This window comes from Watersipora subatra, chromosome 9 (assembly GCF_963576615.1).
Source record: "Watersipora subatra chromosome 9, tzWatSuba1.1, whole genome shotgun sequence".
Classification (NCBI taxonomy): Eukaryota; Metazoa; Bryozoa; class Gymnolaemata; order Cheilostomatida; family Watersiporidae; genus Watersipora; species Watersipora subatra.
Window position 1 is genome coordinate 17023547 of NC_088716.1, and position 23037 is coordinate 17046583.

Here is a 23037-nt window from a genome sequence, read left to right on the forward strand (position 1 = left end):
GTGTGGAATCTGATTTGACTTTGCGTTATACTTATCTGCCATTTGGGTAATAGAAACATGTAACATGTAGACTGGATGAAAGAAATGCATGACAATATTGCATTGGCTAACCATCAGCATTGGCACTTTATATCATACGTTTATGTTTGGCTAAAAAATAACCTTTTTAGGTTACATGTTGGAGCATGTTTCACGTTTTAATCTCCTAAACTGATTTACCATCAGAATGTATGCTTAAAATGAAATCTCATGATTGTATTTGTATAAATAGATCTACTGTCAGTTATTCTTTAAATATATGTAAAAAGTAATTTAAAAAGGTATGTTTACTACAATATATCTACTTATCACAAGATGACATTATCATGAGATTGAAGGGTAATTGGAGTACTGTTGGCATAAACAGAACTACTAAATGATAATATGCTCGGCAGTCTCCAGAGTAAGAAAAACATCGTCTCCACATGATATGATCATGAACACTACTATTCAAATTGTTTTCACTGTTCCAACATAAATTTCAGTTAGAAGCATCATAATGTTTCAATTAGTGCTGGGCGCAGGTTCTAATACCCGTTGAACTCGCGGGTTTGTATTTTCTTGAGTATCGAGTAATAGCAATTTTGAGTAATTCGGTCTTTCGGGTTCGGGTTTTAGTACACGGATCCGTCGAGTAGTGTGAACAAAAACCCGATTTATTGCGCCTGCCCAGTTAGCACTGTTTAACTGCGCGCCTGCTAAGATAAAGCGCTTGAGTGCCGATCGACAGAAAATAGTATAAATAATAAATAAATTGACGAGAATTATTGTAAATTTTAAGATATGTCTGATATTTGGAAATTTTTCGCGAAAGATTTCCAAATATCATGTAGTTTTAGTTAACTTTTAGTAAATTTTAATCCTACTTAACACCAAATTTTATATCTTATTTCAACAACAGAGTGATGCATTATGCTATTGTTTTGTAATTAGTTTTAGCGAAAGAAGCTCGAGTTGAAAGTGTTACACTTTCAAATCAAATAAAATGACTGAAAGTGGCAATCCCATTATTTAAAAAAACACATCGTAAACTGTTATACTTTGCTAGGTTTTACATGCCCCTGAAGATCATACCTCTGAAAACCTAAAACCTGGCTTCATCGGGATAATTGAAAACTGGGGGCTCGATAAGGCTAAGTTGAATGCTATTTCCACTGATAATGCTGCTAGCATCATCAAAGCATGCAGAGATGGTGGTAACTAATTTCACACTAAATTTTATTTTTTGTGACCCCCAAATTTGCATTCTTGATTCTAAAAAAATTTCTTGTGATAGCAGTTGAACAATTATAGCCGCTATATATATAGATTGACAAAACGCAGCTTTTTGTTCATGTTTAGTCTGCTATTTCCATTTATACCGTACTTTTTGAACTATTAGCCTCTACTTTTTTATGATTTGAGCCATGCGGCTAATATAAGGGTGCGGCTATTCTGTGGGCTTTTCTTTCACCGCTAGGATGCATTAACCAGAATTTCTGGTTAGTGCGCTTTTAGCGATGAAAAAAAATGAAACAATGCCTAACTGTACTGTTCCATTAGGCGCTGGGTTAAAAAGCTTGGGTTTATACGGAACAGTGCCTAAAGGCACTGTTCCGTTTTAACTAGCAAAGTTGCTGCCGTGTTAAAAAGCACCGTTCTGAGTTCTGCAGCCTATACAATAGTGCGGCATACGTATGTATTGTTTTATTATCGGTTTTTTGAAAATAAAGCAGATGCGGCTTATATAGAGGTGTGGTTAATAGTCCGAAAAGTACGTAAGTAAGTGAATTGGTTCACATTCAATCCTTGATAAGCACACGAGTACAGTGAATGCTGACTAGTATACCTAGTTGTGATTGTTTGCAATGCATTACAGGTTGAACCAGAATGTCATGTTTTGGTCACCGCCTTAACCTAGCAGTTGTAAATGGACTGAAGGGTGACAAGGCAATAGATAAAGCCAGTTCAAGCTGTCAAAAGGTGGTGACACACTTTGCTCACTCGCATCAGAAGAGTTGTCTTCTAGAGGGGGCTCAAGAAGAACTCCATCTGCCAAAATACCATTTACTATACGAAAGCCCTACGAGATGGGGCTCAAAGTTCGTAATGATCAATCGCTTTTTTGAGCAAGAGTGTGCTGTGAGGAAAGTGCTTTCAGCTGATTAAAAGTACACCCCTTTAATACCAACCGGAGAGGATTTGGCTACCTTGGAAGCCATCAGAAGTGCTTTAGAACATGTACCGCCTTTTACTGACATGATATCAGGTAGGTTTTGTAAACATGTAATGTTAATATGAAGATTGCCACTACAATCCTAAGCACTTACTATAAATGTGTTTTAAAAATTACTATAATGCATATGACCAAATGTAAATTAAACATATACTCTGCCATTATACTATTTGGAGGTCCTTTTGTTAAAAATTAGATGTTTAAATAACAAATTTTTAGGCCAAAAATAACATTTTACCATTTCAAAAAAAAAATTGAAACCTTTTTGTGATGTGGAGTTGGGAGGGGCATGACTATGCTTACCTTTTTTCCTATATTGCTATTGGAGCTATATTGATAAGTGGTCTTTTAGGTTAGCCATATTGAGGCCATACTGTGATAGTCATCTGCTAAAGGCTTTACTTATAGGTGAAGTCACAGTCACAATATCACCTGTTCAACCAGCGGTCATACTGTTTAACAAACTTCTAGTGCCGGAAAAAGTGGCGTTGCCTTGACCTCACAGATAAAGTCCTCCATCTTAGAGTACATTAAAAAACACCATCAGCACAATGTTGATTATTGACAACTCTTTCAAAATATAGCTTTTTAAATCTAATGTGAACAAATTCTACTGGCATTTTAGTGTGACATAGCTACAAGATACATAGCACAGGCTACACTGCAGGTACAAAGCTTTTGAAACAGTGTTGTATATTACTCTACAGGATGAAAATAACATTTTCCACTGATACTTTAATCGTTAGTAGAAAACACAGCATTGTAATATAACATGTTGTGAAGGTTTATTTTGGAAATTTTAGATTCAAAGCTACCCACAATGAAAGTGTGACAGCTATTATACTTTGTGAGTGGGAACAGCTGGCTCCAGATGTATATACGAGAAACAATCACACTAGAGTCTGCCACCACCAGCTGTACTGCTTCAGCAAAACGCAAACATGGAGAGCATATCTTAATGCTCTCACTAGTCTGGTTCTCACTACTGCCAGCGGTGACCGACTTACCAAATAAGTTTCATTATACACAAGTCTCCCGACAGTGGCTAAAAAAGACTCTGACCCTTTGACTTGGTGGAGCCAGCATGAAACTTCCTTTTCTTGCCTGGCAAAGCTTGCTAAAAAATATTTGTGCATTTAAGCTTCGAGTGTAGCTAGTGAAAAGCTGTTTTCAACCGCTGGGAACATTATCACAGCCAGATGAAATAGCCTAAAGCCTGCCAAAGTTAATCAACTATGTTTTTTATTCACAAACCTGGCATCTCTGTCAAAAGAATCTCGCAGATGAGATTTTGATGGGGTTTATGTTTTTTAAAATGTTTGTAAAATTATAACACATGCTTTGCCTATAAAGTAACTGTTCATTAATTTTACATAGTAGAAAATTTTTAAGTTAAATACTTTGCAATCGTGTCTGTGCAGGTATTATAATTTTGTCAATGTCAATTTCTCAATTGAATATGGTGTAGAGCAGTGTATTTCTTAGTATATTCTTACCCTTCATTGTCTGTTTGAAGCTTTGGCATATACCATCAGAATCTTTGTAGTTATAAAATAAAAACAAGATTTTTTACTAATAATTGCAAACTAAGTATATAGAACAAGATTAGCCTGAATATAAGGTGCACCGCATATAATGAACAGCACACCATTTAGTTACATGGATACTCTACAAGTTTTTGCTTCTAGCTTGTGTCCATTAAAACTGATATATTACTTGTATGGAGTTGTCCCTCCAGCCGAAAAAACTAGTACGGTAAGCATTAGACATAAAATCCGTATTGACAAACCCGATACTCGAAAAACCCGTAGGCCAAGAAGTACTTATTCCCAGCACTACTAGCTACCTGACACTCGAAAAACCCGAACGGAAGGAAACGAATCTAAACCCATTGGCCAAAAAGTACTCGTGCCCAGCACTAATTTCAATTTAATAAATTATTGTGTGGTTGGCATTAGAAGTTCTGATTGTATAGCAAATACCACTAAGTACAGTAATCTATCCCACAGTCAGTGTAAATCGTTAAAATAGCAACTAATCTTTTAGATTGATTAGTTGATTTTAATTGTTGAGGGTGTCTAAGAGAGATGAGGAAGGATGTCACAAGTATGTTGCACATTTTCACTTTACAAAGCATAAAAAATAATGATCGGTGATGGCCGCTAGCATAATGATGTTTGCAAAAAAATACTTTTGTATTTTTTTGTGAAATTTTCATTGAATATTCTACTCTGCTGAGTAATCAAACCGTGAAAGGTGAGTCGTGAAGTAGTGAGGGAATACTGTATGATCAATGATAAACTTCAAACTATTACAGGTTCTAATATGGTCTATGAGTCACATTGTCAATAATTGCTATAGAACACATTATAGATTCATTGAGAGATCGGATAGGTGAGCTGCTCAAACATCAGCGAATGAATGACCCGATTCTATGCTATGGGCCAAGGCAGTTTATCTTGCTTTTCTGCTGGCACCTCTTTTCAGTGGAATTTTTTGCACTTAGTAGATAGAATTGATGGTGTAGAATGTATATCCAATGAGTTGCCATGCATACCATTTCCACAAGGGGATAATTTTCTCATTTTATGTTTGGTAAATTTTAAGGAGTTGTCTCCTTTCATACCGAAATATAGTTGGCTTTTTACGGAGTGAGTCACAGCTTGTACATTTATTACAAAGGTCAAGGTCAAAGCATCATCTGTTGTAATTTATTTTCTTGTCATGCATTCATGGTTTGAGTTTTGACAAGGCTGGCGGAACCCACATAAAATTAATGGTTCTTAAGAAATTAATTTGATAAAAATTGACTAAGCACCAAATTCAAACACTTAGTCACCGTTTAGAAAGCAGGAAAAACGCTTTTTAAAGAGCCTGAAAGGTCTGTTTTCAATGGTGTATGCCTTCAACTTGTCTGCAAGGGCTCCCAGATTCACAGAACATGCTATCATAGACTGAATAACAACAGCAAGACTGAGCTTGCTGGGAGAAAAACACAGTGAGATGAGTGAGCATTTTTTAGACTTGTGCTACTATACCACTCAAACATTTAAGGTGATGTAATGTGACTTATAATTATTCCATAAAATAATTATTATGTAATTTAATTACTTAATTAATAATCATTATTCAGATGGAAAGAATTGTGACATTTTAATCTGTACAAACCAGTTGTAATGACTATACTGATCAAGGTGCTTGCATTCAGTTTGAAAAATAACTGATTTTCAATCCAGCAAGGCAATAAGCCCAACTATTGGTCTTGCCCTTGTTTATCAAATAGACAACTCATGCGTGTATTCACTCTAGTTTGTTGGTCTAAGGTAACTAAGTAATAGTGATTTCCCTAGTCAATGTTGTTCTGGCATTCATTTAGCCACATGAACAGATTCGGAATACTCATGATACACCTTGTCACTATGAAGATGAACCACCAAAGAATATCACAAGATCCAATCTTGCTGTCCACTTATACGCATCAAGACCTACAGTACATTTAAACATGAATCCATGATTTGTAAAAAGGAGGTAACTACTACTCACACAAATCAACTACTCGCAAAGCTGTCCTTTATGTGGTCAAAATTGTGTCTGCTGATGTGTTCATCTATCCTGTAAATTAACTTAAGATACAATGTATTTCTTCGGTTGCTTTGACTATAATTAAGTAATTGATAAGCAGTGCCCTGTATTGTTTTGCAGTTCAACTTGTACTGGTGCAGTACTAATGATTAGCATCATATCACTCTACAAGCAACTATGCCTCCTCCTAAACTGATTTAAACTCCAATCGACATGTTCAAGCATGGTTTCAAGAAAACAACTTGCTAGTTTTGTGAGCGGTGCACCTGCCTACGTTTGCAGATAGATAAAATACAGTAATGCTGCTACAATCAAAGAAGAAGAAGGTATACTTTATAGAACTTTGATCAACAAGCAGATGCTTTAGAGATGACCTCTCATAACATGTGTTATGACAGAGTATATATGTGTCATGCTTGACACACAACTGCGTAAGTGGTGAAAATGTTGATCAATCTTGCCTCGAAAGAATCAATTAAGAATATTTTTCACCACTTATACTAATGGTACCTTAGAACTTTCTATGTAAAGGGACAAGCAGAGAGCTGTGCCTCTGACAGGGGCGGGGGCTTTGTAGTTTTTGGATATTACAGCCCGGATTCCCAGAGGGCAACGGAGTTGGAAACCTTCTCAGAGGACCAGCTTAAATCTATGGCAGACATGATCGAGCTACCATAAATGCAGAGAATCCAGCTATTGGGGATGTAAGGTCATCCTTGTGAATGTTATGGCCCTTATCCAAGCCTTTCCTGCTAGTGCCATTCTCTCAACATTCCATCAACTTGCTGATACCATTCTTGATGTTTTTATTGCTCATGCTCAGAAGTAAAAAGCTGTTTGTGTGGATTTTGTAATCAACAACTATTGTAAGAATAGCATCAGAGGGAGTGAGTGAAGCAGAAGGTGATAAGAAACTAAAAAGCAATTTTCATTTTAGTAATAAAGCTGTGAAGAGGTCAAACTTAAAAGCCTCTGTAAAGTCTGGAAGCAACAAGGAAGAGATGTTTGCATTCGTTGTTTCCCGCTGGAAGACTGCAGTCAAGCATGATACCCTGATAATCTACACTACAACAACGAGATCATGCTACCAATATTATATTGGTACGGAAGTAGGCACCTCTATAATAGAGGTGCCTACTTTGACTTGCGATTGCAAGGAGTCAGACATGCGTCTCATGCTGCATGCATCTCATGCTGCTGATGACTGTTCATGGGCGATGATCAAATCTTTGACAAAGGCATCGCTATCATGGCACTTGCCCACGGTAAGAATATTAATTGCGGACTCCATTTTTCTTATTGGACAGAGAGACGAGAAGTGGTAATTGAATGTCAGTACAATGACTACTAAACTTTGAGATAATCTACCAATGTGGAAATCTCATAGATTTGCAGTTTCTCTGGCTGTGATGCAGTTTCATCCTTTGCAGCAAAAATAAAAAAAGTCATAGAACAATGAAACTCATCAAAACAGAAGTCAACCATCAGCAAGCAATGAAAGGACTCTGAGAATCATTTAAGTTTCGGAGCAACTTTTTTCTCTCTGTGAGACTTACAAATGCAGATTATATGGCCAAAAAGGTAGCATCCAGAAAAATGGCACAGATTTCAACTGACTAACGTACAAGGCAAATCAATCCCACTCTCCCTGTCATCAATCGCTGTAAGAACATGTGCTTTGTGTCAATTATGTAGCATCTACCAACATGTACAAGGAAAGAGGCAACAACACAACTTGCCAATGCACCATTTCCTTCTTGACATCGGTGGATACTGGGTAAGAAAAACAATGAGTATGCAGTTAAGTGTCATACCAGAATAATTGCCCCACGTGATATTCTATAAGCAGTTTCATGTGAGCGTAAAAAATGCCGAGGGAGCTGCCGAGGGAACTGCCATTTCAGTATCATGGCAAAGTGCCTTACACAAAGCAATGCACATGTGTACACTGAAAAAAGCTGAGGCAGCCGTAGCAGAGGATGCTGATAGTGAGGACAAAGAATAAGAACTCAGCATATTGAACAAATAGTTAGGGTGTGCGATATTTTGAAGTATCCCAGCTCGTTTTGTGAGACCGTTGATATTAGCTACTAATAATACTACTAACAATAATGCTAATAATAATCACTATGTTCACACTGCTTGCGGTGTTCTTATTATTTCTATGGCTCAAAAGTGTCAGTTTATAAAACATAATTATATTTTTTTGAATTAAAAAAAAATTAAGTTATTAATCATATATAAACACATGTACAAACATGTACAAACATGCATTTACATATGTATATAGTTTACATGTGCATGTAACAATCGTAAGATCTGGATTGTTAGAAAGTAGATAGGAGATGAATTTTGACTTCACCACTGACATGCTAAATCACTGCAAAATAATTATAAGAAAAAGTTGCAAATCAGAGGCTTCTATGAAAGGAATCTTATTAACAGGGGAGATAAATACTAAAAGCTTTTTTTATTGAACCTTTCATAGAAGTGGGAATGGCATCTGCGGCAGCTCTTCAGTTTTGAATTCTCCATACTAAACTTAGTCTAAATCACTAGAGAGATTGCCACTGAAAGGGGGCACCTATACCGAACATCATTTCTATATATCTTTTGCCAGCTCAGCCCACAGCCTATTCGGGATGATATTGTAATGTTGGCTCAAGATAAACCCAAATTAGAACTACTCAAAGTTTTCCTTGACCTGATGGGTTGTCAGGGGTGATACTGCAACTAAACACTTTTGTGAGAAGATGAGTGATGATGCCAATTGGTTTGAAGGTTGGTTTAAGAAATTTATTTTTCATGATCTCAAACTACGTTATCCTCAGTAGCACTGCACTGGTCTCATAGATCGTGTTTTGCAGGTATTGGGAATAAATCTTGGAAAACTAAGTCTAAAGTAATGGAGGAGAGTGCAACAATAGAGTTTGTTCATATCTTATGATGTGACTATCTCTATGTTTGCATTTGGCTGGTATTACACTGTGAGTAATTCTCTGCCTGTTATTGGCGTATTTCTTTTATATGAGTACAGTTGAACCTCTACTTAGGAAAAGCTGTACATACAGAATTTTCAAGTTACGAAGTGTATTTTGGTAAACAGTTTGCTTTAACTTACGAAAAACATTTTATATCTTGACACGATTGTTTGTTTCGTACCTTAACCCAATTCTTTGTTTCATATTTTGGCTTCTTTGCTTCCCATGAGTAGAAAATGCAATGCATTTCATTCAGTTTCATTTCTTAGTGAATGTCAGTACAGTGTTTGGCTTTCATTTATTGTAAAATTTGAAGTTGTCATATGTCACATATCAAAAAAACAAGTTTAGTTTTTGGCAGTTCAAGTTCTGCATTTTTTGTATGATGACAGTTTTTCAGTTCGCTTCAATGTACATTAATCTTTCTACTTACATACATTCATAAAACATTTATGTTGAGTTAAACAAAACTAAGACAACAATACAACACCCAGCGTCTATGACCATCTCTCCTTGGTGTTTTTGCTCTCCTTTTCCTCCTGTAGCCTCATCTAACCCGTCAATGCCAAACGTAAACAAACCTTCCTTTTTTAATTTTTCTTCGTTATTTTTCTGTTGCTTTATTAATGTGTAATAACTTATTCATCATGTAGGAATATAATTGTAATACATATTTTTAACAGGGTTTAACCGTTACATGTATATTTAGTTCATACAAAGGTTATGTCCGAGTTATGTGGTAGCCTGATTCAGAATAGGGCATTTATATGGTAAAATGTGTTTTTATTCAGGAAAAGTTCTATTTATGAAACGGCTTCCGACATGAATTAATATAGTAAGCAGAAGTTCCACGGCATTTCAATGTTTATGATTAAAGTGATCTATAGCGTCAGTTAATCTACATTCATAGAATATTTCTATGGCATGAGAACTTCTATGTTTATAATTAAAAGTGTTTTAAGATAAGTATTGGTCTAATGTGCACCTTATCTGTATGATTATGTCTATTTGTGAGTATTTTTATGGTTTGGCCATTTCTACTGGCGCTCATGATTCTCTATCATCTCCTTTTATCAGTATCCTTGAGATGTAAATAATAGTATAAGGAAGTTTCACTCTAATTTCACCAGGCTATGAATTTTAACTTGTTTAAGATGTTAGGATTAGAATGTTTCAAGATTAAAATTAACAAAATTGATCGTGATTAAAACGCTCTACCTCTGCTCTTTAAGGCAAAGCAGTCACTGAGAGATGCTGAACTGCCAGAGAAAGAAGAAATAGTCAGGAAAGTTTTATGGCAGTAGAAAAGTCGTTTTTCCAAGAAGGACCATTATTCTTGTTTTCTTAGAGCTGATTGTACTGAGGAGTCATTCTGTGATTTTTATAGCTTCTTGTAGGAACTGTGTAGATTTGCATGAATATTTTTATTTATGATAATTATACTCCCTGTAATAAGTAAAAGAACATGCTAATATATCTGAGCAGCTGTTATTTTAGGACTACGATTCTGAAAGCTGTCCATATAACCAAGCTATGAACTTTGGGCTTGACCTTCAACTAGGTCACTGATTAACCCTTACTGGTCAAAAGAGTGACAAATTTTGTTTAGCACATGGAATTTAGACCACCAGTAAGTTTGATTATAGAAGGTGCATCGCTCTTTTCAGTGCTCTCTCTATCTTTTCATATTCAGAGTGTTCAGAGATGCTTTTATGTCCTCTATGATTTATTTGCTCTCTTTCTTTCTCTCCATTTCTTTCTCACTTTCTTTATTTTCTCCCTCACATCATTTCTCCCCTTTTTTCACTCTTCTACTTTCCCTCCATTCTAGGCCAGTATTCTCTGGTTGCAAGTTGGGGCTGCAAATGTTAGGCAACTAGTTATGAATACCCGGGGGGTTTGGGGGCCATGTAAGCCCCCAGGAGAGTTTGGGGCATCATCCCAAAGCTCAAGACCTTTTAAGCATCAACAACTATTAAAGTATGCATAAATGCAAGTAATTGTAAGCATCAAAATCTACATAAATATATTGTTTATGGTTCATGGTAGGCAAAACTTTTTCTTTATTCAACGAACGATATAAAACTCACGACACAGCAGATTTCTGTAAAGAACACTGACGGAACAAAAGCTATTACTTCGTTATTGCAATAGTTCTTGTTCTGTGAATGTGTCCATGGCAGAAATATTTCACAACTGATTCTGTATCTATTTCAACATATTTATATATGTGTAATCCTAGAAGATTATTTAGACAGCCTGCCCCATTTATGCTTATCGTTTTATATCTAAACATATTTACAGTTGTTTAAATTTAAAGGAACTGTGGCAGCAGATGCTATTTATCAAATATTTGAATACAACTACTGGTACAAACGTAGAAATAAGATATCAGAAACATCTGAAGATATCATTGAAGCAGTGTAGTGCACTAGTGTACCTTTTCCTAGAATTCAAAAGAAATTCGTATTCGAGATAACATACAACTGTCCTGGTGGAAAGTTTTTAGCTTTTGCAGATTTTAGTGATTTACTTTAGGAATTGTTGCTAGTAAAACCAGAAATTCAAGGGGCGTGAACTAAAACATTACTTTGAAAAATTAATAAATAAAAAAAACTTGATGATAAATTCAACGCTTTTAAAAAATTTTTCAAAAGAAGAACAAACACAAAAGATAATATAAATTGATAATAAAATTTACATACTTAGCTTGTAACCTGTGATCACGGCTAGAGGTAAAAGTGGTAAGACAAGTCTGGTATGACGAAGTGATGCAATACGTGAAGACAATGCTGAGCCAATAGACTTTACATAAGGATAGATGGGATTATTCAGATTGGTAAGAACGACTTAGCGTAATGAATAGACCAACCTGTCTGTAGACTTCAAGGTCTGAAGTTGAGCTCCAGTGCGCAGGGTCATTTTTGTTGAAAAATTCTTATTGCTATACTTGGATACTTGACAGCCAGAACAACAAAAGAACGGCAAATATTGATCTTTATATTGATTTGTCTTTTTTCTTGCAGGATTGAAAAGTCACGGACAGGGATGCGTGAACTAGTAAAATAAATTCAATGATGAAATAGACATAGGACCAACTTTGACTATTTCTATGACCTCTTATTTGCTAGGGATAACATAAGACTTGTTCATATTGTGTCTCATGATAAAACTGATCATAGTGAGTTGGTGCTAGCTGGGAGAAAGGTTTTATTCAAACTGGAAAAGTAACTTATCAATCATATTGTTGATACGTTTTACGGTCATATGATTATATACATAATAGGCTACTAAATATCATGTTTAATAGAGTCTCTCACTAGTTTCCAGTTTGGTGTTTTTACTCAACCATTTATGGATGAGTTGTAGTAATTTAAACTATACATTTCAGTATTGAATTTTATATGCTCTTTGTTAGATATCTAGTTCATTTATCTTATCCATCAGTTTGCCTTCTAGTTGGATAGCCTGAAAACACTATGGTTATAGATAGAATAGAGTTATTATTCACTAATGCAAGCTACTGAAAAAACCAATAAACTTACAGATATATATTAACTAGCTATACTACCCGGCGTTGTTTGGGAAATATAATTACTTTATTTAATTGACATCAACATTTGTTGATAGTCAATGCCAATGAAAGTCGAACAGGAAATTGAATATGTTTAAATTAAAAAGGCAGATTTGTAGCAATAAGTGGTATTCTAGGGGTAAAAACTTTTTCACCCATTGCAGGTCTGGTAAGCGATGTAGCACAAATAAGATTTGGTGATAGATTTACGATGATCATTCTTGTTCCGTTACAAAGTCTAGGTAAATCCAAATTTTGAGGAAGCATACCTGGGGCACCAATGCATCGTCAAAGATTATGAGGAGGCTTACTGGCAGGCTGTAAACAGTTTAAGAATTATGTAGACTAATTGAAAGAGTCATTCTCTTCAACAACACAGTCTATGCTAAAGAATGAAGTCGTAGTGCCAGGAATATTTTCAAGAAGTAGTTGATTTACATGTATGTGCTCAACAGTGTCATTTTTAGGTGCCAGAATTACCCTTTCTTTTGTCCATTGGTGCTGAAGATAGTTGTCGTAAATATTGGGGTAAACTTTTTTGCAGTAAATTGTCTTATGTGTCTACAATAAGTTTGCAATTTTCAGGAAGAAAGATTAGTCCATTGTTTACTGGTAGCTTTCCCTCACCGATATTTAACAGCTGTGCAGCAAACTCCCTCGAAGCGTCATCCCCTCGTAGATGCACTCTCATATTTGTCGTTAGTTTACAAACTTCTACACAGTACCATATATATGAATCCTTTAAGCAAGCTTTGAGTTCATCAGCTGGAGTTTCTCTAGGTATGACCGGTATGTTTGACAAAAATCGCCAGCAAAAAGTACACATACACTACCCATAAAGACTACTACCCAATAATACTATACACTACTTATAAAGGTCTTTAAGTGTGCGATCCAGAGCTTCCAATGTTACTTTATGTGCCATTGTGCATTCATCCTAAACGATTACTTTCATGGTATGTAGTAATGGAGCCAATCCAGTACCTTTACGGATGTTGCAAACAAGAGTCTCCAGGCATCTTATTTCCATTGGTAGTTTAAACTTGGAATGAGGCGTTCTTCCACCTTCCAGCAATGTAGCGGCTATACCCAAAGATGCGACTGCCAGTGTGACTGGTCAGTTAGATTTGATCTTAGCAAGCAAAAGATTGAGCAAGAAAGTTTTATCAGTTCTACCGAAAACATCCAAGAAAAATATTGATTCACACTCACCATCCACAGCTTCTAAAACTTTTCCATAAACTAAATTCTGATCAAATGTAAGGTTTGGTTCTGTGCTGCTAACAAATCTATCTAAATTTGCCATGTCATAGTTGGTTTCTCGTAGCAATTTTGTCTGAAGAAGCAGGTATCAATCTCTGCATGGTGATGTAAATCCGGGTTGCTCTAGTCTCTTACCGGAAATGTTAATGACCATGTCTTCTAACAAAATCAAAGCTTTGTTGAAAATTTTGTATGTAAAATCTAAAGAGATCCGTGGTTAAAGTTGATTCAATTGTTGACGTACATCTTCACTCATGCTTCCTTTATGATCTAGCCATAATTGTTTAGGATCAAATGGATTGCAGCTAATAAGAATAACAGCAAAAAAATTTCGCAACCGAGAACGTGAATCTAAAACTGAAGCTTTCTGAAGAGTGTTGTGCCAATGTCTATCATCTTTTAGTAATCCTCATTTGAGATATGTTGAAACAGAAGTTAGTTGATTCGGAACAGTTAGTTTGTTGGTTTTATCTTCAATGGAGTTGTCTGTTTTGCAGAATTGAGAAGAGACGGACAGTGTTGCCTAGACTGGTGGAACTAATTCGTCAAGGACGTAATGAAAAAATAAACTGGGGCTATTTCTATAGCATCTTATTTACTAGGCAGAACATAAGGCTTGTCCATACTACATTATGTGTTATGATGAAAAGAACCATAAAAATATGGAGCTAGATGAGGACCAAGTTTTGCTCGCATAAACTTGGTATTCCTCCGTTAAAACACAGATTCTATCAGTAGAGATTGCGATAGAGTAGATGATGGTCGAGCCTTAGTGTATTTTAATTGCTACAAACAACCTAGACAAACTAACCATGTTTATCAATACATAAATGAGAATACATACATACATACATATACTAATATTACGTAATGTTTATGTAATGAGATGTGCAGTAAGCAACACTTTATGTACTCAGAACTGTGGACTGTTATCATAACTAAAGTATTGGAATATGTTTACTTCTGTTTATTTAAAGTTTTTATTTTTGTTCCTATCGACATGATTGCTGCGTTTCATGTTGGCGCACTCATCAGGTGACGGTCTGTAAACAGCTAGTATTTCCACCTTTTCTGCTGATGTTTGAGATAGTTTGGTCTCAGCCAGTTGATATGGTGAGGAGGCAGACTTGAGCATGCCTACATATGCTGTTGATTTTACTTCTATCATTTACTGTAACTGCTTCTGGCCTCAAGATCATGTGGCACTCTTGAGCTGAACTTAAGTGGCACTCTTTTGTAAACTCTAACTTTCTGTGTAGCAGACCACTTGGTACTAGAGCTTATGTGCTCAGTTTTTACATTCTAGATGCGTTTGCTTGCTTCAGCTTTGCATATCCTTGTGTGCAAAAGCGTTGTACTCTGTTATCATGGCTTGTTATACTATTTATATTTTTATGTTGTTTTATTTATAGGTTTTATCAGATGTTCTTGCAAGAACATCTGTGATTTACAATAAAACTATTTAGCAAAAACTGTACCGTAGGTGCTTACAGTTGCTATGTATTTTCAAAAGACCTGATTTTAAAAAGCTAAGCAACATAATAATGTTAAATATAATGCAACATTATTTGATAAATATAATGATTTACATAATATAATGTATATACATTAACATGGCCCAATACAGTTATTTTACAGCTCAACACAAGGAGTTAACAGTAAAAGTCGGTGAAGCAACAGGGTAGACAATTCCAATTATTGTGAAAACGAACATCCCACTGCCCTTCTCTTCATTGCCATGTACCAGTCAATGACATAGATATATTAGTGTTAAAAATATACTAGTTGAGAAATAGCTATACTACAGCAGTTTTGCAGTTTGTCTGAAAATTGTCATCAATTGAGTTAATTATGCTCTCATGATGTGAATTCTTGATTTTTTGCATGTTTTTTGTTGAACAATTAAGAATGAAATGTGTATGTTTTTTTATCGATGTTAAATGTTGTTTTATGTTTCAATGATAACTTTACAGTTCAAATATATTCTTTCTAGGAGTTATCATTCCTCCAAAGAACTTTAGGGAAAACTTACACGTAGACCAGATTTCTTAAATTTTGACATATGTCATACCGAAGTATACGTGCTCAGTAAAAACTTACCACAATGATTACAGTATGTACTGTTAACCAATCTAGTTATTTGCTGCTATTCAATTTTGACCAGAATTAGGTTAGTGCACTTAACTATCAGTATTGTTACAACACAGAGTGGTGATATTTGTCAGCAAGCTTTAATAAGTGTCTACTTAATATGATCTACTTGAGTGGTTACTAGTATGCTGGCAGTCACATGCTTCAAATCAACAGGTGTAATAACTGTGTGCACAAGTATTCTTCAATGTGGAAAAGTAGCTGAGTGGTGCACATGGTGGTGTGCTTAACTAGGAATCTAAATGCCTGGATTCAATTCCAATTTTGAGCAATCTTATTTTCTTTATAATCTTAATGTGATTTCAGACAGACAGAAATATGTGGTTTATTAGAGCAATCACAAAAATGTACACCTTGACACCATGCATGTATTCTCATTAATGCAGGCTTGAGGGATTAGTTCTAGCTACATGACAAAGAGGGTGTTACATAATACATTACATAATATGATGCAAACTACATCACCCCTTGATTTATAAATCACAACCAGGGTAACCAGAAAATATTAATAGATTACATACTAGCATAACATACATGTATATCTGAACTGACAATACAAATCGTCACAACCCAAACATGGCTCTAGTGTTCATAAAATTCTTCATATCTTTCTGGAGGTCGCCTGTCTCTAATTGGTCTGGTATTGCCCACTGCAGTATTTTCGTTGTCATGATCACTGTCACTCTCAGTATCTGAGTCTATGGAACTATTGTCAATTTTACAGATGTTGAGATTATCAAAATCAAATTCAACTTCCACAGCATTGTCACTTGACACCCTATCACTGCCCGTATCCTCGCCATTAAAATCAGCTAACCGTATTTCTAAAATGTGCCTGTTTGTGCCATCAACCTCTAAGACAACATCAGATACCAATGCAGTTACTGTTCCTTTTGCCCATACAGTAGTACATTTAGCATGCACTGGCTTAACATATACTGTGTCACCAATTTTGTACGGGTTTCTTAACGCTCCACGTGAAAATCTTTGTGGCTCTGCAACAACGTCAGGATTTCTTACTGCGTAGGAGTATAGCATTTGCGAAGGTACGATACCTCGCCTGTTTGGGGTACTGTTGTACCAAAATACCATTCTGTTAACCTCGTTTCCTGAACGCGCAGCCATTCTTTTAATTGTCCTATGGTTACGTTCGACAATGCCATTACCAGATGGCCTGTAAGCGCAACTTAACAAATGATTTACGTTCCATGTTTTTAGGATGCTAGACAACTGCGCGCTTTTGAAGCATCGACCGTTGTCAGAAAGCAACTCTTGTGGGGGACACCGCTCCTCAAATATGCGTACCAACTGTGCTATTACAGAGTTGGCTGTCTCATCTCTCAGTTTGAACCATATTGCAAATCTGCTAGGGCCGCAATCCAAGATGGTCAAATAAGGTATTCGGCCCACATGTGTGATGTCAACAGCAAGTCTATGCCACACCTTTTCGACTTCCAAATTTCCTCTCTCCCATCTCACAGGTGAAGGATCAATTTGTTTGCAGATTTGACACTCTTTCACAACCCTTTCAATCACATCTTTTGCGGCTCTGTCACCAAACCTCTGATTAGCTAAGTAACTCATCTTGTCAACTCCTAAATGGTGAACTTGATGCATGTTATATATTTCTTCATCAATACTTGAAACTTCCTCCGCTGCTACGCCCACACATGATACTAGTGGTTTCAGCCGCTTTTTGTTCACCCTCGTTAAAACATCAGCACGATTGTCCGCTGACTTGACCAAGGACATTTGTAGAGTGATGCCAAATTCTTCTACCAATTGCGCAATGACCCCAAGCCGCCTTTTGACTATCATTTCTGAAAATCCACTGACTTTGGGGCGATGGCTTTCTGTGATAATGGAATTAACCCAGTTATACACTGATAATGAGTCAGTGACAATCGTAGCTTGTTTTACTCCCCACTTTATTGCAAGATTTAATCCTTTAAGTACGGCTTCAAGTTCAGCTACATTTATATGCATACTGTCATCGATTTTCCTTAGCCATGATGCATCTTCTACAATGCTACCTTCCATTTTTATGCACACACCATTAGCTATAGAGCTCGCATCACACCAGACCTTGCAACATTCATCTCTATTCACAGACCATTTGCCTTGCACTGGGTCGTCTTGTTACCCTATTTAGTGTTTCATCTAACATATGCAGCACTTCTTTTGCTATTGAATCATCCCACTTGCCATCAGCAGCACACCGCTTCATGTAGCTGCATGCGACTCATAGCCAGCCAGCTACTGGGTAGTGACCAATCAGTTTACCACACACAGAAAACAAATCTCTTTTTGTACGAATGCTTTCTACTGTTGGCACAGCTGAGTCACGTTGCCATGTACATATACCTTTTTTACTGATTGTCACGCAAAGCCCTAGAACACCCGCTTCACGTAAATCAACAGGCTCTTTTGTGACTAGACCAAACTTTAACAAATGGCTGCGCACAACTTCGACTGGCACTACTGACTTATTTACTAAAATATCATCAATATAATGATCAGTACCAGCAGCAACCGTAGGATCAAGTGACAACACTGTTGACAATATTTTTGACATAATCTTAGGCACTGCATTGAGACCAAAACCTAGTCTAGTCATGACATACAATGTTCCATGGAACTTAACAGCTTGAAATCTCTGCAAACTACCATCAACATGCAGTTGTAAATATGCTTTCTTTAAGTCTTTATCCATTGCATAACCTGTTTTTCATATTCTTCTCTGACAGCATCATTTATAGCGTATTCTCCACATGTATTGGACAATATAGGCTCTCTACTTAACCACTTCCAAGCAACTGTCCACTTGTGACCATCAAATTGTGCTTTAAAGTCTCTATCATCTATAACTATCGGCGGCTGCTGGTCATCATTATGACTGACAGGACTAGCTTTGTTACGTAGCATCACGCCAACTGTTCTTAACTGTCTTGCTCCAAAAAGTACACCTCTATTTTTATCTATAGATACCCCGCCTAGCTTTGCAATGCCATTCATTCCCAGTATCATCTGGCAACCGCTTACTAGCTTCGGAGCAATCATACACTGAACTGTAATTTTACAAGAGTGATCCAGTTCTATATCAAGAGTTGTCTCACCCTTGCATGTAGTGATATGTTCATTTAACATCATTATTTGTCGCTGAGGACCTTTCGGCAGCAATCCTAACTGCTGTGCCCACTGTTGTTGTATAATTGATTGCTCACATCCACTATCCACCAATGCTTTTATCTTTGTGCCTTTTATCCATACATAAACAAAGGGTAGCACCAAGTTTTTTACATTGGGGGAAGAGCCGGTGCATACACTTCCCCACTGGCATTTCCCTGCATCTGAAAACAGTTTTTCTGGATGTGACCAAGTTTATTACACCGGTAGCACCTGACCTCACAGCGCTGCCAATGCTGCCTCCTTTTCCCAGCAGCACATGAGGTCGTTTCGCCATTTCCTGCAGTTATCATCATGCGGGCCCTGTTCACTAACTCCGAAAGACCCATGTCTTCTACAGAAGCAATAGATTTTACTTGTGTAGCCACTTCTGTAGGTAGTCCTGCCATGAATGCACCTTTAAGCAATGGGTCAGGTTCTGATTGTCCCATCAAAGTTGTTTGACGTTTGAGATCTGCCAGATATACATCTACAGCTTCACCATCTCTTAAAGCTCGGTTTTGCAGCTGAATATAAGCACTGAACCTGTCTACACTAAAAGCTGTCAACAAAGCTGCCTTTAGTTTAGGGTAGTCTTCCTTGATATCATCTTCTAAATGTTTATACACGGCAAATGCTGCTCCTGACAAGAATAATGGTAAGATGGTTGTGAGATCGTCCACTTTTTGAAGCTTGGCCACTAACTCTAGCTTGCCCACCCAGACACTGAAGTCACCGCTTTCACCATCCTCATATGTCTTGATAAGCTCGGATACCTTCACTGACATTTCTAGTGTAGTTTAGAGCCGAAATAGCTTGTGGTTTATTAGAGCAATCACAAAAATGTACACCTTGACACCATGCATGTATTCTCATTAATGCTGGCTTGAGGGATTAGTTCTAGCTACATGACAAAGAGGGTGTTACATAATACAGTACATAATATGATGCAAACTACAAAATCCATAACTACTCCCAAATTAATGCACAACTTATAATTACTGCACAAACTTTGGTATTTGTGGGATCTGCTTTGATCTTGTGTTATACTTATCTGGCATGTCGGGTAACTTGAGAGATAGGTGGAACACATGCGTGGATGAGGAAAATGCATGAGAATTGTGGCCAACAGAATACTTATGTCCCGTGTCCATGCATTGGCTAACCGTCATCATTGGCGCCATATATCATAATTATGTCTGTTTGGCTAAAAATGGCCTTTTTATGTCATATGTTGGAGTTTGCTTCACGGTTTTTAGTCTCTCGAAATGGTTTAGCATCAGAATCAATGCTGAACAATGAAATAGTATGATTATATTTGTATAAATAGATGAAATATTAAAATATTGACAGTTACCCTTTAAATAAATAGTGTTTAGGTAGACATATCTATAATCTTCCTCTCTGTGTCTCTGGTTATTTTCTTTTTATAGCAGGTTCCTTTAACAATTGAAAAAAATAGGTACTTTTGTTTTACATAAAAAAATTTCTCATTCACATTCTGTGATATGTTAGAATAAATAATATTGCCATATCGTATTGTGTTTGTTAGAACACCCCATGCATATTATCATAACATAACAGGTAAACATTCAACCATCAGTGAGCTCCTGTCCTACAGTGATCAAAAGTTTTGAAAATTTGGTGTAGTTATCTTGTAACAGAATTGAGACTTCCATCTTGACAACTAACAAATCCTTATTCCTTTCAATGATACTATATGTGGTACACATGAGTCACAAACAGTTTGTGCAGTAAGCCTTAGCAGAATTTGGCAAAAATGTCTTTGAAATAGTCGTCTCTCACTACAAAAGACAAACTGAAGCCGGTGTCTGAGATGGTCAAGAAGCTGTTGATTCAGAAACTGGAAGGCTTGAGAAAAACAGGTTTTGTGGATGTGGACTTATTCTCTGACCTCTACTACCAAAGGAGCATCATACTGCGTGTGATGAATTCCGAAGGAATAAAGTGGAGCAGCTGGTTTGATTTTAGTCGTATGCTACAATACTAAAATAAAACATAATAATAATCACTTGCAGATGATGTGAAAAAACGTCGAGAAAGGCTACAACAGGTGACTGAAGTCAATGGAGAAAGAAAGGAACAAGAAAGACTGCAAAGAGAATGGAGAAAGGAGAAGAAATACTAAAGACAGTACAGCAAAAGCATTACATAGTAATATCCTCAACTAGTAGCAGACACTGAAGGCCAACACTAACATATGCATGAATAAATAATGGGTATATGAAGGTACAAAAGGAGAAGAAGATAGAGAAGGAAACATATTGAAAAGGAGACAGACTCGGCATTGTGTATAGCATAGTGTATAACAGAGTATTAATAGATGTTGATAGCATTGGATCTACCTAAATTCTAAAGTGAATTCAAAACATCTAAGGAGTGGCATGACGACCGGACAGAAACCGTTTTAGAGTCTGAAAAAGCAAAGATGTTATGGGATATGAGCGTTCAAAAAGGATCATGTGATATAAGCTATATGACCAGATATAGTAAGTCGTCTGCAAAAAATTTAATGCAATAAACTTTCAAAGAGTATTGGAAGCCAAAGGTTAGTACAGCCAACCCAGCTTCTTCAAGTTTCATTTCTCAGGCCGTGTTCATGTCTGTCCGAAGAATGACAACTCTGACCAAAAGATGGCTGTCGTGACACACGACGTGAGTGACGCATGCGCATGAGTTTTCAGTTCTATTTTCACCCACCTTGATTTGTTTACACGTGATTTGAGAAGAATTTGCACCATTATTTTCCCATCAATAATCAATTTTCAATGTTGAAAATTTCTCAATACCAACACATGGCCTAGTCTGTATTAGCCCGAATAAACGAGGGTTGTCTGTACATACAATAGTCACTTCTAACGACTGTTTCCTAGTAAGGTAAGACAACTACTAACTAAAATAAGACACTTCATAGCTGCTTACACAGGGAGTGTGGGCTCTGGGTCCTGGTTTCTGAGTACTATCTCGTGGCATGGGGTTTCTGCTCACCATGCTGTATTCAGGAGATTCATCGTTGTAAGTACTTGGCTTTGTCATGTCATACTCTCCTGGTCCTGGTGCCTATGATCAATCGAAACCGGAAACTTACATAACACATCGAAGATTCGTTCAGGAATTACCTTAGAGTTGTTATCTCACCGAGTCAGAAAGTTTCTGTTGCTTCGGTTCATGCACTTATCGATAGGTTATTAAATTACTGATGAATTCTATTTTCAATGATCATGCAAACAATAATGCAAAATATATAATATGGCGTCATATTTTATATTTGTAGGTTAAATAGTTAATTATAACTTGAGATTAAACAAGATGCTTAAAGAGATTCAAATGTTATGTAACAGGATATCTGCTATTAAAATTTTTTAAAACTTATTTTTATCTCTAGTCCGCATCTTAGGCAACAAAAATTCATTTGAAACACAAACAAAAAGGCATTTTAAACACTATTTGTCAGACTATTTATTCAATTTTAATGGCTAACTGTTGCTTTTTTCCCTTTTTTTGGTTTTACTATTGTTGTATGGCCTAATTTGAAAAACATTTCTATTTGTGAAATGAAATTATTGCCAATAAAGTACTATATATTTGAATATTTATATATATATTAAAACAAGCCAACTGTACACATGGACTGGTTTATTTTGTGATTAAAAAGTTGTCTTACCTTTTTCAGGTTTTCATGAAAGCTACCAACTTTCTTCCTGCCAACCACAAAGTAGCAAGTGGCCTGTGGCTTACCTGACTGATAGGTTTTGCTTAGCATTGTGGGAAGGGTATAACTAAGATATACCCAAGTTTTGAGTAGTAATCATCCTCAAAGATTGATGCAATTAGCCTGTTTTGCTACCTTTTATTCAGAAGAGGGCATTTTTTTCGAACTGATTTTGATTTTCTGATTTTGATTTTGAATTCTGATTTTGATTTTGATTTTGAAGCATGTTTCTTATGTAATGACAGAACACTTTTTTAAATTGAAATGTTTTTTAGTACCTCCAAACTATCCTATTTGTATAAATGCCTTCACTCATAAAACCTGGTGTCAAATT

General features: G+C 36.4%; 1 protein-coding gene and 1 long non-coding RNA gene across 3 annotated transcripts in view; one reads left to right on the top strand and one right to left on the bottom strand.

The window, feature by feature from the left end:
- Positions 1-23037, bottom strand: part of LOC137403807 (uncharacterized) — a 214628-nt gene that overhangs the window by 37319 nt on the left and 154272 nt on the right. The window lies entirely within an intron of this gene.
- LOC137404663 (DNA fragmentation factor subunit beta-like) overlaps positions 8547-23037 on the top strand; it is a 65933-nt gene continuing 51442 nt past the window's right edge. For both annotated transcript variants that reach the window (XM_068090886.1, XM_068090887.1), the window contains exon 1: positions 8547-8617. The gene's annotated coding sequence lies outside the window, so the exon portion shown is untranslated. The remainder of the gene's footprint in view (positions 8618-23037) is intronic.